The following is a 14522-nucleotide window of genomic DNA, read 5'->3' as shown; positions in this document are numbered from 1 at the left end:
AACAGGATTTAAATCCAGCCAGAAAGTGGTTGGTTATTCCCATAACATTTGTCCTACATACTAAATATATATCAACTGATGAATAGTTAATAAAAATATGCATATACACAATGGAATATTTTTCAGCTATATATAAAAATGAAATTTGCAGGTAAACAGATAGACTGGAAACAATCACTCTGAATTGTTTGAAACAATCACTCTGAAAAGGTAACCCAGACCCTAAAAGACAAAAGCCACATACTCTTTCTGAAATGTGAATGCTGGATTAGAAACTTTGGAAATGTGTGTCTAAGTGATTGGAATACCTGTGCAAGCCAGGAAACTAGTAAGGGACTATGAATGTGGGGTTTCAAGGGTAGAATGCAAGTGGTATGAAGGGGGAGAAGTGAATAATGGAGCAAGAAGGGTCAAATGGTGTTGGGGTTGGGAGGGCAGGATAGTGGAGGAGGGAGTATGTGGGAGGAATAACTAACACTTGAAGACCTTGGAAAGAGCTATATGGTAACATGTTGATTTTTTTTTATTTTGGGGGGGGCCACCACCCAGCTCCCAAATAAATCACACATGGAGGCTTATTCTTAATTATAAATGCCTGGCCTTAGCTTGGCTTGCTTCTTACCAGCTTTCCTTAACCTCTGTACCTTTTGTCTCTGGGCTTTTCCTGTTCTCTTACTGTAAATCTTACTCCATAGCTTGCTGTGTAGCTGGGTGGCTGAACCCTGGAGTCCTCCTCCTTCTCTGGCTACTACTTTCCTCCCAGTTTTCTCCTCCTATATATTCTCTCTGCCTACCAGCCCCAGCTATCCTTTCTCCTGCCTCGCTATTGGCTGTTCAGTTCTTTATTAGACCATCAGGTTTTTTAGACAGGCAAAGTAACACAGCTTCACAGAGTTAAACAAATACAACATAAACAAAAGTAAAACACCTTAAAATAATATTCCCCAAAAGAAAGCTACTCTATATAGAAGCTGCTTAAGATATTTACACACTATATATATATATGTGTGTGTATACATATATGTGTGTGTATATATATATATGTGTGTATATATATATATATATATATATATATATATATATATATTGAGCAAGCAGATTTTTCAAATTCTCTAATAGATTTTGAAACATTATCTTTATAGGTAGGCAGAAGATGGAAGCATTTGATCATACACACACACACACACACACACACACACACACACACACACACACACACATATATATATGGAGTTTAAATAAAGTTACTCTATAACTGGGAGACAATGTCTCTCCCAGACAACATAAACTATCAAATAAAAGGCCCAGTGACAGGTTACCTGTTACTGAATTATTGGCCAGTTGAGTCCATAGACCCCCTTCAAACATTAGAGGGCATTGCCATTGCCTGTGGTTACTTTGGGGAATTTGATGCTAAGACCCTATTGCTGAAGACACCACATCCTTGAGTCACAGGACATGGAGAAATCAAGCTTGTTCCAACTTGACTAGCTTTCAGAGAGCTAGAAGTTTCTATTTATGCTACTAGTGGAGAACAGTTTTAGCAATCTCCCTCAGCTGTGATGCTTACGAACTACAAGCTAGATGGGCCCTACTGATGCAGTAGTGGCGTGAATGTTATAGGAGTTGTAGCTTTCGAAATCTCCTTGTTCAAGTATCAATCCTGGAAGTTGTTGAACAAATAATCAAGGAAAGAGCCTCTAGCATGAATGCAGTGAGCTCTGGTCCTGAGGGCAACGAGCCTCAGACATGATTGCAGGTAAGCCTTGTGCATTAGTGTCAGTGAGGCAGCGAGTCTCAGGTTGTGAATATGGTGAACCTCAGGCATGAATACAGTGGTCCACGGGAATGAGTGTAGTGAGCCTTGGGCGTGGGTTCAGATTAGTCTCAGATGTGAGTACAGTGAGTCTGAGGTGAGAATACAGAAATCCAGGGAGGATTTTTCCAATTCTCTAACAGATTTTGAAACATTATCTTTATAGGTAGGCAGAAGATGGAAGCATTTGATCACAGTATATCCAGGAGACATTTGATAGAACAGAACAGCACTCTGACTCATCTCTTCGTGAGTGTACAGTGCAGGAAGGAAATTAGTTTTCCAGGGCAGGAGGAGACATGGAGGAACAGCTATATGTTTTCAAAATAGCCCATTATTAACAACTCCATCAAATTGATGGATATCTACCATTTAGCCATCTTTTACATAAGCCGGACAATAGCTGAAGTAGTTATTTAGAGTAAATTACTGCCATTGTAAAATGTGATAGATGTCTTATTACATCAATAGGAAGACTTTTTTTTTTAATTTCTCTTTCCACTCCACCTCTCTTTAGTCCATTCTCCTTGCCAAGGAGAGGAAAATGTCTTTTTTTTGTCTTTCCTCCTGAACACTGGCAAGAATGTTTTAGCCATGTGAATGCAGCAAGACAGGACACATCTTGTAGAGGTTTTCCATTTTAATATTCTTTAATGACCAATAATATAGTCTTTATAGTTAATCTGCTGTTCTCATGAAAACAATCTAGATGGTTAGGAAAAAAAATCAATCATTAGTGAACAGTAAGTGACGGCTCCCCAACAACACAGCTGTATTTTTGCAAAAGTGATTAAACATTGTCTGCATTCATAATTGCATGGTTAATAAGAATGTTGAGTACCAAGTCAAGCATTGTTGCTAATGATGACAGATTATGATGCTACAAATGCTTTGGAGTTACCAGGCTAAATTTTCAAAGGCAGTCCTTGGAACAGAATGCACACAGGCCCACTAAGTATTCAATTTGCATGGACCATTACCAGGTTTGTGTATGGCATTTGGGAGCTTTGCAGTTGAGACTCTTTTGAAAATCTGGCCCATTATGACAGAAAGCATCTGTAATTAACAGTAAACTGAGCTCCCTTTACCCAGCTTGGTAAAAGGTGTAAAAAGCTCTGTGTGTGGTTTCATGGAGTCCAAAGCCCCTTTGATGAAGAATCCTTGAGACCCAGAGGAAAGTAAGTACCTGTAGGGATGTAATTCAGATATAGAGATGGGTGTATGTATCAGAGTTCTGCAAGCAGGTGAGGTGTGGGTAAGTTCTTCAGAATAGGACTGGGAAAGGTCTTACCTTTGAGCTCCTATCAGTGATCGCCTTTCTCATTTGGCCATAAACATACCAATTGAATCTTGGGAATTAATGGGTCAATTTACAGGTTTAATTATTTAAAATCTAGGACTACCCCATGATTCACTGGGGATTGGGAGCTGTGCTGTGGTCTGGATTCCTTTCTGTTTGGAGCTATGGGTGGAGTGAGTTACTTGGTTATTGAAAAGCACTACTTCATCTCAGTTTGTCTACACTCTGCTCAGGAAGAAAGCAATTCCATTTATGGGGCCATGCATAGCCACAATTGATGAGGAAAGCTACATGCTGAAAGGTAATTTATGAATTTGTATATTCTTGAAAATATTGTGCATCTCTCTGGGATGTTGAAGGTCTGATGGAATTTTTTGGGTAGCATTATGACTGGTGGTATTTGCTTATTCCTCCTGTTCTGTATATCTCATCTTGACAATAGCTTGGCCGAGAGAAGAGGAACAATTTGTATTGTGCTTTGACTTGCTGAGAGCACCTCATTCAGTGCTGTTTTTCTGCCCTAGTCAGCTGTGGTAAGAACAGGGGGTTGTAAACTCTCTTAGTGTGTAAGACAGATTGACATAGGGTTGAGGACATGGCTTTCTGATGGCTGGGATTGAAATGCCACTCTGTCATCAACTGGTGACATTCTACAACTCTTGAAGTGTTTCTTTTCCTCATTAGTAAAACAGAAATAAGATTAATAGGCACGAGTTCAGGTTACTGTGAGGACTCATGAGATAGGTGTATGAAAGTCTTAGTTTTAGACACAATATACAGTAGATAAAAGTGTATTCCTCCTGTCTTTATTGCTCTTAAGGTCACAGGACTTGGTTCTGGGCAATTACAGGCCACAGTGAAAGCCAGAATCTCTTTAACTTACTAGGGTCATTCTTCATGGGTCTAAGAGGAGATGAGGCAGAACCTTTTGTCCATATGTGATGTGATTATAGTCAACAATCAGCTACTTACATATTATGAGATAAAATGTATTTCTCTTACCTCTTTGAAGATATATACATATTACAGAGTAATGAAAGTGTCGTCAATAGCCCAGGAACACAGGTCATCCTGAAGCTATCGTAAGGTCTAAGGTCCCATGACCTACTTCTGGGATTGGAAATCATACTCAGGACTTGGAATCACACTCAAGACTTGAGTTGAAATATTGATGGGAGGAGCATTTTGGAGTCAAAGAGGACAACAGAGTGAGCTACTATGGTGCTTGCTCAGATTCTGTCTGAGCTTCTGCTTTTATAGTAACACTCCCCATTCACAAATTAGACTTTTCATTCTCGTATCTCTGGCTAGGGATTAGGCCTCTCAACCTTGAATCTATAGGTAGGGAAAACCATTCATTCTTTTTAAAAGTTATTAATTTTTTGATACAATATATTTTGATCATGTTCTCTCCCCTCTTTCAGTTCCTCCTAGATCTTACCCACATCCCTATCCACCCGACTTTATGTTTCTTTCTCTCTCTACAAAAAAGCATGAAAGACAAAAAATAATAATACTAAAACTGTAAAAATCAAAACAAACTAAAAAAAATAAAAAAAATTAAAGAAGAAAATCAATGAGGTTTAAAACAAAACCAAAAGAAATAAAAACAGGAAGTGCACAGAGATAAGGGAATCTATTTTGTATTGGTAGATTACTCATAGACATAGGCCCTGCCCTGGAGTGTGGTTGACGTTCCTAGGGACACTATTGGAGAAAACTGGTATTTTCTTTCCCAGCTGGTATCAATTGCAAATAGTTTTTTGGTTGGGGGTGGAGCTTTGTGTCTACATCCTCTTGTTAGTGGTGGTGGGATTTTTGTCTGGCTTGAACTTGTGCAGATCTTGTGCATGCTCTTTCAGTCTCTGTGGGTTCACATGTTCATTGGTCCTGCTGTGTCTGGAAGATACTCTTTCTTTGGAGTCATCTACCACGTCTAGCTCTTCCAATCTTTCTGCCTCCTCTTCCGCATAGACTCATGACCCTTTTTGAATTACTGAGCCACAGAGCCCACAAGCATAATTAAGTGGCAGTTATTTCTGTCACTGAATGTATGTGTGTAGGGGTGTGTGTGTGTGTGTGTGTGTGTGTGTGTGTGTGTGTGTGTGTGTGATAATTAGAACTAGGAATTACAATTTGTAAACCAATATTTTGATGAGGGCCAAGCCTGAGATCAAACAAAGCATTTTTTTTTTCAAAGAAAGTCTTAATGGTAGAACTTTCTACCATTAAGCACTGGCCTCATGGTCTGAAGCTCTATGTTCTGTTCACCATTCTAAATATCTTCCCAAATCTTATTATAAGCCCTACACATTCATAAGGCTAAAAGTCCAGGCAATGACTTCTACTCAGTGACTTACAGTATATGCCTGGCATAGGGAGTTCTCTTGCACATTTTAGGCTGTGAGAGATACTAAGGCCTCCCATGATACAGAAATAGAAATGGAGAGGAAGAAGACAGTTCATGTGAGATTGGAACCTTGCAGGGGAGAATTTGGGAGGTGCCACAGCAGGGTGATAAAATTCCGGAGACTGGTAGGAGAAGGCCTGAAATGGCTTTGGTTCTGTTTGGGCAGAGGACCGCATGCTGACAAGAGAGATGTTGATAAGCAGCTTTCCCTAGACTCTTGCTGTCTGCAGCTAAATGGAAAGTGAGAAGTAGCACATATGGAGCAAGAAGTAGCAGAGGGAGTCAGCAGGAGAGGAGGATGGCTGCTTGAGGAGAGAGATGGGAGCCCCAGTAAGGTAATGGAAGCAGTTGGCCTGCGTGTCAAAAACAAGCCAGGGGAACATCAAAGACAGTGGGAGATCGTGAGGGGGCTACAATGAACACCCCAGTAGAAAGTACAGAGTGGTTATTTGGGATGCAAATAAAGGTAATTCACAGTGTGTGGGTAAGAGAGGGAGGGTGGGCGGAAGCACATTGCATGGGGGGGATGGTGAATAGTTTCAACTTTTTAGAAAATAATAGTTCAGTCAAGAGTTTAAGTTGTGGTATGACATTCTTTGAGTTACCAGCTTACAATTAAGAGTCGTATTCTCTGCACTTGTGGTAAGTGCCTTTACCTGTTGGTAGTGTTGAAATGAAATCTGGACAATGCCTGTGTAGTTAAGGTTAAAAACTTCATTCCCCCGGCCCCATGTGTACATGGATTACACATTTTCACTAAGAAGTGATCACTGGATAAAAAAGCTGGGAAATAATTATGATATGTAGGTAAATGAGAGAAAAAAATCATCTGAAAGAGAAAATGATTGGAACATATTAAGTCAGTAGACCCTCCAAAGATATTTATGTTCTAACTCCTGGAATCTTGGAATATGTCATTTTATATGGTAAAATGACTTCTCGTATGTAATGAATTTACCTTCCATAGGAGAGAATATCTTGGCCACCTCAGTGCATGCAATCTAGACATACATGTCCGTAAAGTAGGGCAACTTTGGCCAGAAAAAAAAAAGAGACCTTATTATAGAAAAATGCCCAGGGACATATACTATTCTTGGTTTTAAAACAAGAAGTGGCTGTGAGCCAGGAAATGTTTTCTAGGACCTAAAGAAAGGTGCTTAACCCTGAAGACACCTTGGGTTTTCACCCAGGAAGACCCACATTTGCCTTCTGATCCATAGAATTAAAAAATAATGAAAAGGTCTTGTTTAAAGCCACTAAGTTCGTGGTATTTTGTTATAGTAGCTATAGACATTCCCTTCCTCCTTCCTCTCTTGAAAGGCCGAGTGATGTTCAGCCTAATCAGGATTTGGTGGTGTACAATAATATTGGAAAGGGTCAATCTAACCCAAACCAGTTGAATAGCTTCAGTTTTCTGAATAACAGCTAACTTGTTAGTGGGATTAGATTGTCTTCAGATGCCTGTTGAGAAACATCAGAACTTAATTTCCATCCTTTTGGATTGACCTACAGTAGGATTCCTATAGAGTACCCAGCAATGATTTCACTTTCTTGTGTTTGTCTTGTTTTGACTCATAGGTGAACCCCTTAGAGCCAAGTTTCTACCGCAGAAGCAACTGCTCACTGACTCACTGTTGATACGAACAGAAGGGTTTCTTGGCTCAGTCTGGGCTAATCAGAATCTAAACTTCTGGTCCAGGAGTTTATAATGGGTTTTGAGAGTAGTTAGGTGCAGCCTCTGCCTGCAGTTAAGATGGAGATGATGTAAATGTGGAGGTTGAGTGATGGCCACGGGCATTGATATAACTATCAGGTCTGTAGGGAGAGGAACCCGAGGCGGAAGCACAGAACAGAGAAGAGTAGAGGCTATACAGTTTGAGAGAAAGAACCAAGAGGGTCTTGCTGGCTTTTAGTAAACACTTTTACTGTTATTGGTGCCTGGCTGCATCTCTGACCCAGATTCTACAAGATACCACCATCTCATTATAAAAGCTGTATTTATTTAAACCTTGCTGAAAGAGTTCCTGTTACTTACAAACAAAGGGGCCTTGACCAGCGCACCCACCGTGATGTAGATGAATCAGGAGGGAGGTGAGGAGGTTCTGTTAATGCCATCTTGGGTCCTCATTTGTGCTTATTCCAGGAAAACCTACAGAAAATCAGGCAGCTTAATTATTCAACAGGCCAAGGGCATTTCATCGTTCCGTGTCTGTAGCTGTAGCGCATAGCAGGTCTTGCCTTTGTAGGGGTTGGGGCTCCTGGCCATAGAATGCTTTATTAGGCTCCTGCCAAAGGCATCTCATTTTCACATTCAAAATTAATGTTGGCAGATGGATATCTTTGAATCAGGATTTTGTAATTCTAGCTGACTTCTCCTCATCAAGCCTGTGCATGCAAACATAGCCGCTCGAACACCCAGCTGTGGGGCTTTTCTGTAGTTAGGAAATTTCATTTCTTGGGAGAAAAATTGAAGCCAAAATGGTGGTTTTTCTAATTATCACTAATTTCAGAATTTAGAAAGCAACCATGGGGCTGAAGACATGGCACAGCAGTTAAGAGAACTTGCTACCATTGCAGAGGACCTGGATTTGGTCCCAGCACACAAGCTGGGCAGCTCACAGCTGTGTCTAACTCTAGCTAAGGGAATCAAATGCTATATTCTGGCCTCCATGGACATCCACATACATATGAATGCACACACACACACACACACACACACACACACACAGAGAGAGAGAGAGAGAGAGAGAGAGAGAGAGAGAGAGAGAGAGAGAGGAAACTATAAAAATCATCTTATTATCTAACTAATTATATAGACAAGAGGATATATGCAGGATGGCTAGATGGATTCTTTTATATTCTTTGATTGAATCTGTATGTATGTAGCAGACTATGGAGACTTAGAAAATGAATTACTCACCAGATTAAAAACATAACAAAACTTTGGATTGAGATATTTTATGAATATTAAATATTTTTATAAGACATGCGATATTATTAATTTAAAATTTTTCTATTGACCCATGAATGTCCAACCAAATACAATGTATTTGATGGACTCGATGTTAATGGGATGTTAACCCACAGTATTTATGCATCTTTTCATTTCCTCTGTCTCCCTCCCTCCCTTCTTTCTTTTTTATTTTTCCTGAGTGCCGACGTTGTCTTTTACAACTTTTAAAAGCTGGACATGTAATAGTTAATAATATGCTCCCATGGGTCAAGGATACTAGAAGAACACGGCCCACAAAATCAACTAAACAGGGCTCATAGGGACTCACAGAGACTGCAGGGGGCAATCTGTAGTCTTAGAAAACTGAGATTAAGTCATTTTTCCTGTCCACAGACTTTATCATTTAGATTTCCCCCCCACTATGTTTCTTCCATTGATATCTCAAAAGGGGAATTGGATTAGGAACTTTTTTTTCCCCACACAACTTGTATTGAGTTTAGGGAAAGAAATTAAAATATGTTGTGGACCAATATTTCCAAGTACCAGCTGATTTCCTCTCTTTCTCCACAATTCTCATCAAATATCTTCTGTTGTCTATCAAGAACTTGTCTGGCATAGAAGCAGTCTTTGTGTTCATTTTCTTGGGCTGAGAGTCTAGATGACAACATGTCAACTGTTACTGAAGCCATCTCCCTCTGTCACTGGTTCCTGCCAGCTTCAAGACACTGAGTCACAGCTGACTTCCTGGGCATACTGTTGCCAGCCTGCAGGAGTCTTCTCCACTCATCCAGGGTGGAGTTACACTTCCCATAGAAACAAGCAATGAGATGAGGAGGAAAGTTGGGCTCTATGACTATCCTTTGAACTCTCTGGGTATACTGTATATTTTCATATGGGCCATAGGACAATATAATGCTTCATTATATACAGTTCCATGAGGCTGGGACTGTAGCTCAGTGGTCGAGTGCTTGCCCAATTCCTACAAGGTCCTGGATTCAATACTTAGCACAAAGAGAAGAGAACAGACCAGAATAGATAAAAACAAACAAACAAACAAAAACCAGATAGAAGAAATGAAAAGATCTCATGAATTAGTGCCTTAAAGCAATAAGCATTTATTTAGTCTATGGCTTGGAAGTTTAGCTGGACATAAATGGATTGTTTTGGTCATAGCTGGGCTCACCATGCCTGGTGTTGAACTTCTGACTGGTTTCAAATAGCTCCTGCTGCAGCTCCCAAGTTCCCTTAGCTCTTCCCAAGTAGTCTGATAAAGTCAGAGATATATGTTTTTTTCTCTCATTCATATTGTCATAATAACTATTGAGGGGAAGAATAAGCAAGGCCAGTTATGCACATTACTTTATAGCGAAATCATCTTACTGGCCAAACAAATCTCATGGGTAACCCTGGAGGCAGTGTGGAAGGGACTTGCAGAGTCACAGGACAAAGAACAGGGGTTAAAGGGGGAGAGGTTAAGAGCCAGGGTCATTAATGCCATCAGCAGCATGCTTATCCGGGGACTAAATGTTATAGGTTATTTATTTACCAAATGATCCAGGCTGAGTTTGAAAGGTTTAAAGGAACCATGGGAGTAGGGGGACCCTGGATTCCAGAGTAGACCAGAACTTGTTCAGGTAAGCAGTAGCAATGTCTGAATCTGGGGTGACAGGGAAACTGGGAAGTGGAGTGATAAGAGATCCTGCCTCATGTAGCTAATTGTACTATAGATGTAGGAGTGTAAAGAAGATAAACATGACCTGGAGGTGGTGGCTGTGACAGATGAATAACCTGCTGTGCCTTGTAGGTGAGGGTCTGGAAGTTACTTGTCAAAGAAGCTTGATGAGGTGGGTAGCTCAGGTCCCCCGGGACACAGGGACACAGAGCAGCAGGACAGTAAGTTAGTGGGACAGTAGTGTAGCCAGAGCTGGGAGGATGGTAGGATGATGATGGCCATGAGTGCTGGGATTGTGGAGAGCCTTCTTGCTTGGGGACTTGGAAGCTCCTGGGCAATAATTTGGATCCACTGTGTTGGAGCCCTGGCAGATTCCCAGGGACCTGTGGAGGGTGTTTATGACTTACTGGGTGATCCTCCCTCACCTTGGTTCTCTCAGAACTGGAGCTTTATCTAAGGCACCATGGAGGAGACTCCCAACCCCTCCTGGGAGGGTGGCCATTCTGTTGTATGAAGACTGTCATTCCCTGCTGCCCCCGTAGTTCACAGGCCCTGCTATATTTAAACAATCACACTGGTTTCACCTTTTCTTCCCAGCTCACCTCCAGATGCTCTCCAGCTGTCCGTCTTTCTTTTACTCCACCCAGTTCAATAAACAATTGCAAAACCTGGCAATCAGGGTGAAGCCAAGCATTCTAAACTCTAGATGTTTTGACTTTCCTTTTTCTTTCCAATAAAAATCTCTTTTAAGGATTCCCAAAGTGGAAAATGTTTCAAATGACCTCCCTTGACTGCCTGTTCTTGAATTCCTCAGGATCACCACTGATAACATTCAAAAAGATTTCTGGGACACAGAATTGAGCTTAAAAGAGTTTGAAGGCTTCTGGAAGCCACCTGATCAGAGAAGTGATTTGTTAGTTCTTTGGCAGGGAAAGTCAGGTGTCATGTTAAACAAAGCTGATGATCAACAACTGCCTCAGGGCTTGAGTGCAGCCCGATGCCTACCTCAGTTTCTCCCTACTCATCAGGACTTAATGTTACACATAAAACAGAAGTAAATAAGGTACTATTTTTCCTAGGTCTTAGATTTACTCCGTTTATCTTTTCTTCTTCTGTGCTTATGGGGAATGCCTGTCACTTGAAGTCAGTGTAGTCTTCGTGAAGGGCCAGTTCTTTCCAGTGTCAAGGACACCAGAAAATAAAACCTGGATGGCAAAACCAGCTCTTTGTGGGAGTGGATGTGTACTCGACTGTGGAAAATCTGTAACTACATATACTTCCTGCTCCTTCAAAGCTGACTTCTGCTGGGGCTGGTGACGAGGCTGTTGGATGCTGAATACATTTCTTCTTCTTCTTGCCAACCTCACATCTCGCTGTAATTACATGCATAATCACTCATCATGAAACGACTGTAGTTCTCTATCAGGATTTCACAAAATATGGTCTATAGAGTTCTGGCTTACTTAAAAATTGCTGGATCTGGGTCATGGTAATATACATTAAAGAAAGCAAAAACAAAACTGGGCATCCCAGGTGACCTCATACTTCCTGATGGATAAGAATACACTGTCCTTGGGGCACAAATATTCATTTGCTTTTCTGCTCCTTCAATCTTTCCTTCTCTCCCCTCTTTCCAAATCAGGTCTCATGTAGCTATTGATGACCTCTAAGCTTCCTGCCCCACCTCCTGAACACTGAGATTCTAGGCATCTGCCACCAAACCTGATTTTACACAGTGCTGGTAATCTAGCCCAGGGCTTGGGTCATGCTAGGCAAGCACTCTACATATCAACTGAGTTCCATCCCTAGGCTCCTCTCCTGCAACTGTTCCTTATTATTTGTATGCTTCAGATTGATACAGAGGAGCAGCAAATATTATTTTAAAATAATATTTGATCCTTGTTTGTGACTATGTAAAACTAGCTAGCTTGTGACTTAAGAACATTATCTCATGGTCATTACTTATTTCATCTTGGCTGTGGTAAGGCAACTAGGTATCAATTGAAGTTCATTCTGTTTTTCATATAAAGTACTTAATATGACATGGCTATGTAGCCCTTTTTGCATTTAGTATTGTGTCTATTTCTTTCCCCTTTTCCTGGGTGCAGAGGATTTCCAATTTAAGGTTGAATGTAGCCTGGGTCCCTGAATAACCATGTACCCAGAGTACCTTCTTTGACCTTTTATCTGAGTGACAAGTGAGCCCTTGAGATGGAGGTATCAGTGGTGTTTGTTGTGGCATGTGACTCATTGTTTAGGTGGGTCCAGATGGGCATCATGCCCTTTCCATACTCAGATCAAACATTGAGCTTGGTTTACACATATCTTGTGCTCTTTTCAAAGGTAGGAAATCATTTCATGGGAAGGAATTTGGTTTTCAGAATTAGGGAAGTGAGCCCAAGTCTCAGCTCTGCCACAGGGCTATGGAATAACAGATAAATCATGAGATTGCTCTGGGATTCAGCTTCTATTGTCTAGTAAGATCAACAATATTGTATTTTTTTTTGTCTCTCAAGGTATATAGAGATCAACTTTGTGGCTTTCTCATGAAAACACTGTAAATTGCAAATCTCTAGAACACAAATGCAAGAAATGGCTTATTTCTGTTTCTATGGAACTGGGAATAAATGATATTCTGTCTCTAATATTCTCTATAGTTTGCTTCCTTTGGAATATGGGAATTGTGGGGATAAAAACGCTTACCAGGATCATTGTACTGATAAAAATATGATAACACTTATGATGGTGTCTAGCCTAAGACATCACATCTTACAGCAACTCAAAGGTATTGATGCCCTCTCTGCAGGGCAGAGCAATGTGTTTGATGGAAAAGACTCAGAGAGAGTTCATATGGAGTGGTGATAAGTAAGAACAGGATTCCCTTGCTTATACTTTACTCAACTCTGTTGGCTGGTGGGTGGTTTTTACTGTCTCCTTCATTCTTCTCTCCCTAGGATTTGATTGTGGCTCCATAGCAGCAAGGAAGATGGCCACAGAGAAGCCGTGTGCCTATTTATGGGGCTTTCTCCTATTTCTTCTACAAATATAGACACTCTAGTTACTGTGAATTAGTGGAGAGCTGCCTGAAGACCTCACCAGTGAAAACCAGACCATTCAGGTCCCCAGCATCCCAGAGAACCCTTTCACCTGCAGGTATTCCCTGTGACACCCTTCATCTTGCCCACTTCGTTTCAATTGACTTACTCTTTATCAGAGTTCTTCATTTGAATAGTCTCCAAACTAATTCACTTTGTTAGAAAGGGAAGCCTCAGAACTTCACACTGTAATAAAGTTTTATAATGGCAATTACAAAACTCGTATTATTTGCACGCTGTGCTGACATTTCAGTGTTTTTATCTGACTTCATTTGTTTGCTCATTGTTGGTTTCATCTGTCACAGCAGCCGCTCATCTTTTTGCATGTCACAGGTGCACTGATAGCCTGTATTGGGTTACAGGGCTGATAGGTGGTTGGAGTGTTAGCATGTGCATTAGTAAATGTACGTATGTTAATAACAATATGTACAACAGTAAATATTTATATTAATTCTATTAGCATTGATTATCAATACTATTTATACTTTCTATCAATTATGCATTTTGCCTAATAAATAATAGAAAGTAGCTAATTTAATTCTCCTAATAATTTTTTTTGAGCTATCTCTATCACCTTTCCTATACTTGTGAATATTTAAAGTTTGAGCAACTGTAAAATTCAATAGGAAGGTCAAAACACTGTCCAAAGTCAAAATGCTACAAAGCATGAAGATGATGAGATTTACATTGTGGTCCCTTTGGTTTCATAGTTGGTGTATTTTCCCTGCTCCTAATTTTCCTAGCAGTAGGAAGAGAGATAGATAAGTTGTTACTGTTCAAACAGCATATACCTTTAGTTATCTAAGCAAAAAAGACACAAGCATCCAAGCAACAAGACAAGGAAACTTTCCCCTTCCTATCATCCCAACATTCCCCAACAACCTCTGAATATCTACTGTGTGGCACCTAGTGTTCAAGACACCACAATCAGCATCTTTATCTTTCAGCTTATTCTAATGGCAAAACAAATAACCCAGCAAGCAGACAGACAAATCACCCAATGCAAAATCATGATGACTAGAGAGGGCCACTGAAGCGGGGAAGGGGGTGAGCTGTGAGAGAGCCTCTGTATTGCAGGTGGCTGGTCAAGGTGTCTCTGAGGAGGTCACACCTGAGCAGAGGCCTACATGGAGGCAAAGCCTGCAGGTAGTAGATGGGGAAGAGATAGCCCAGTAAACCCTCTGGCAGGGTCTTAGGAGGACTTCTGGGAGTGCCTTGGCTGGAACAGGCTCAAGGAGGGTGGTGGGGGTGAGGCCTGAAAGTTACCATGAGATCT

General features: G+C 40.8%; 1 long non-coding RNA gene across 5 annotated transcripts in view; it reads right to left on the bottom strand.

Annotated features, from left to right (window-relative positions):
- The window catches only part of LOC128112806 (uncharacterized), a 37633-nt gene that overhangs the window by 15765 nt on the left and 7346 nt on the right, over positions 1 to 14522 (bottom strand). For 3 of the 5 annotated variants that reach the window (XR_008219170.1, XR_008219174.1, XR_008219172.1), the window contains exon 2: positions 7562 to 7675. This is a non-coding gene — a long non-coding RNA (uncharacterized LOC128112806). The remainder of the gene's footprint in view (positions 1 to 7561; positions 7676 to 14522) is intronic. The other 2 variants (XR_008219173.1, XR_008219171.1) reach the window with 1 other exon arrangement.

Source organism: Peromyscus californicus, unplaced genomic scaffold (assembly GCF_007827085.1).
Source record: "Peromyscus californicus insignis strain IS unplaced genomic scaffold, ASM782708v3 Scaffold_17__1_contigs__length_78620276, whole genome shotgun sequence".
Classification (NCBI taxonomy): domain Eukaryota; kingdom Metazoa; phylum Chordata; class Mammalia; order Rodentia; family Cricetidae; genus Peromyscus; species Peromyscus californicus.
Note: the sequence above shows the minus strand (reverse complement) of the source record. Positions and strands in the feature narration are given on the sequence as shown.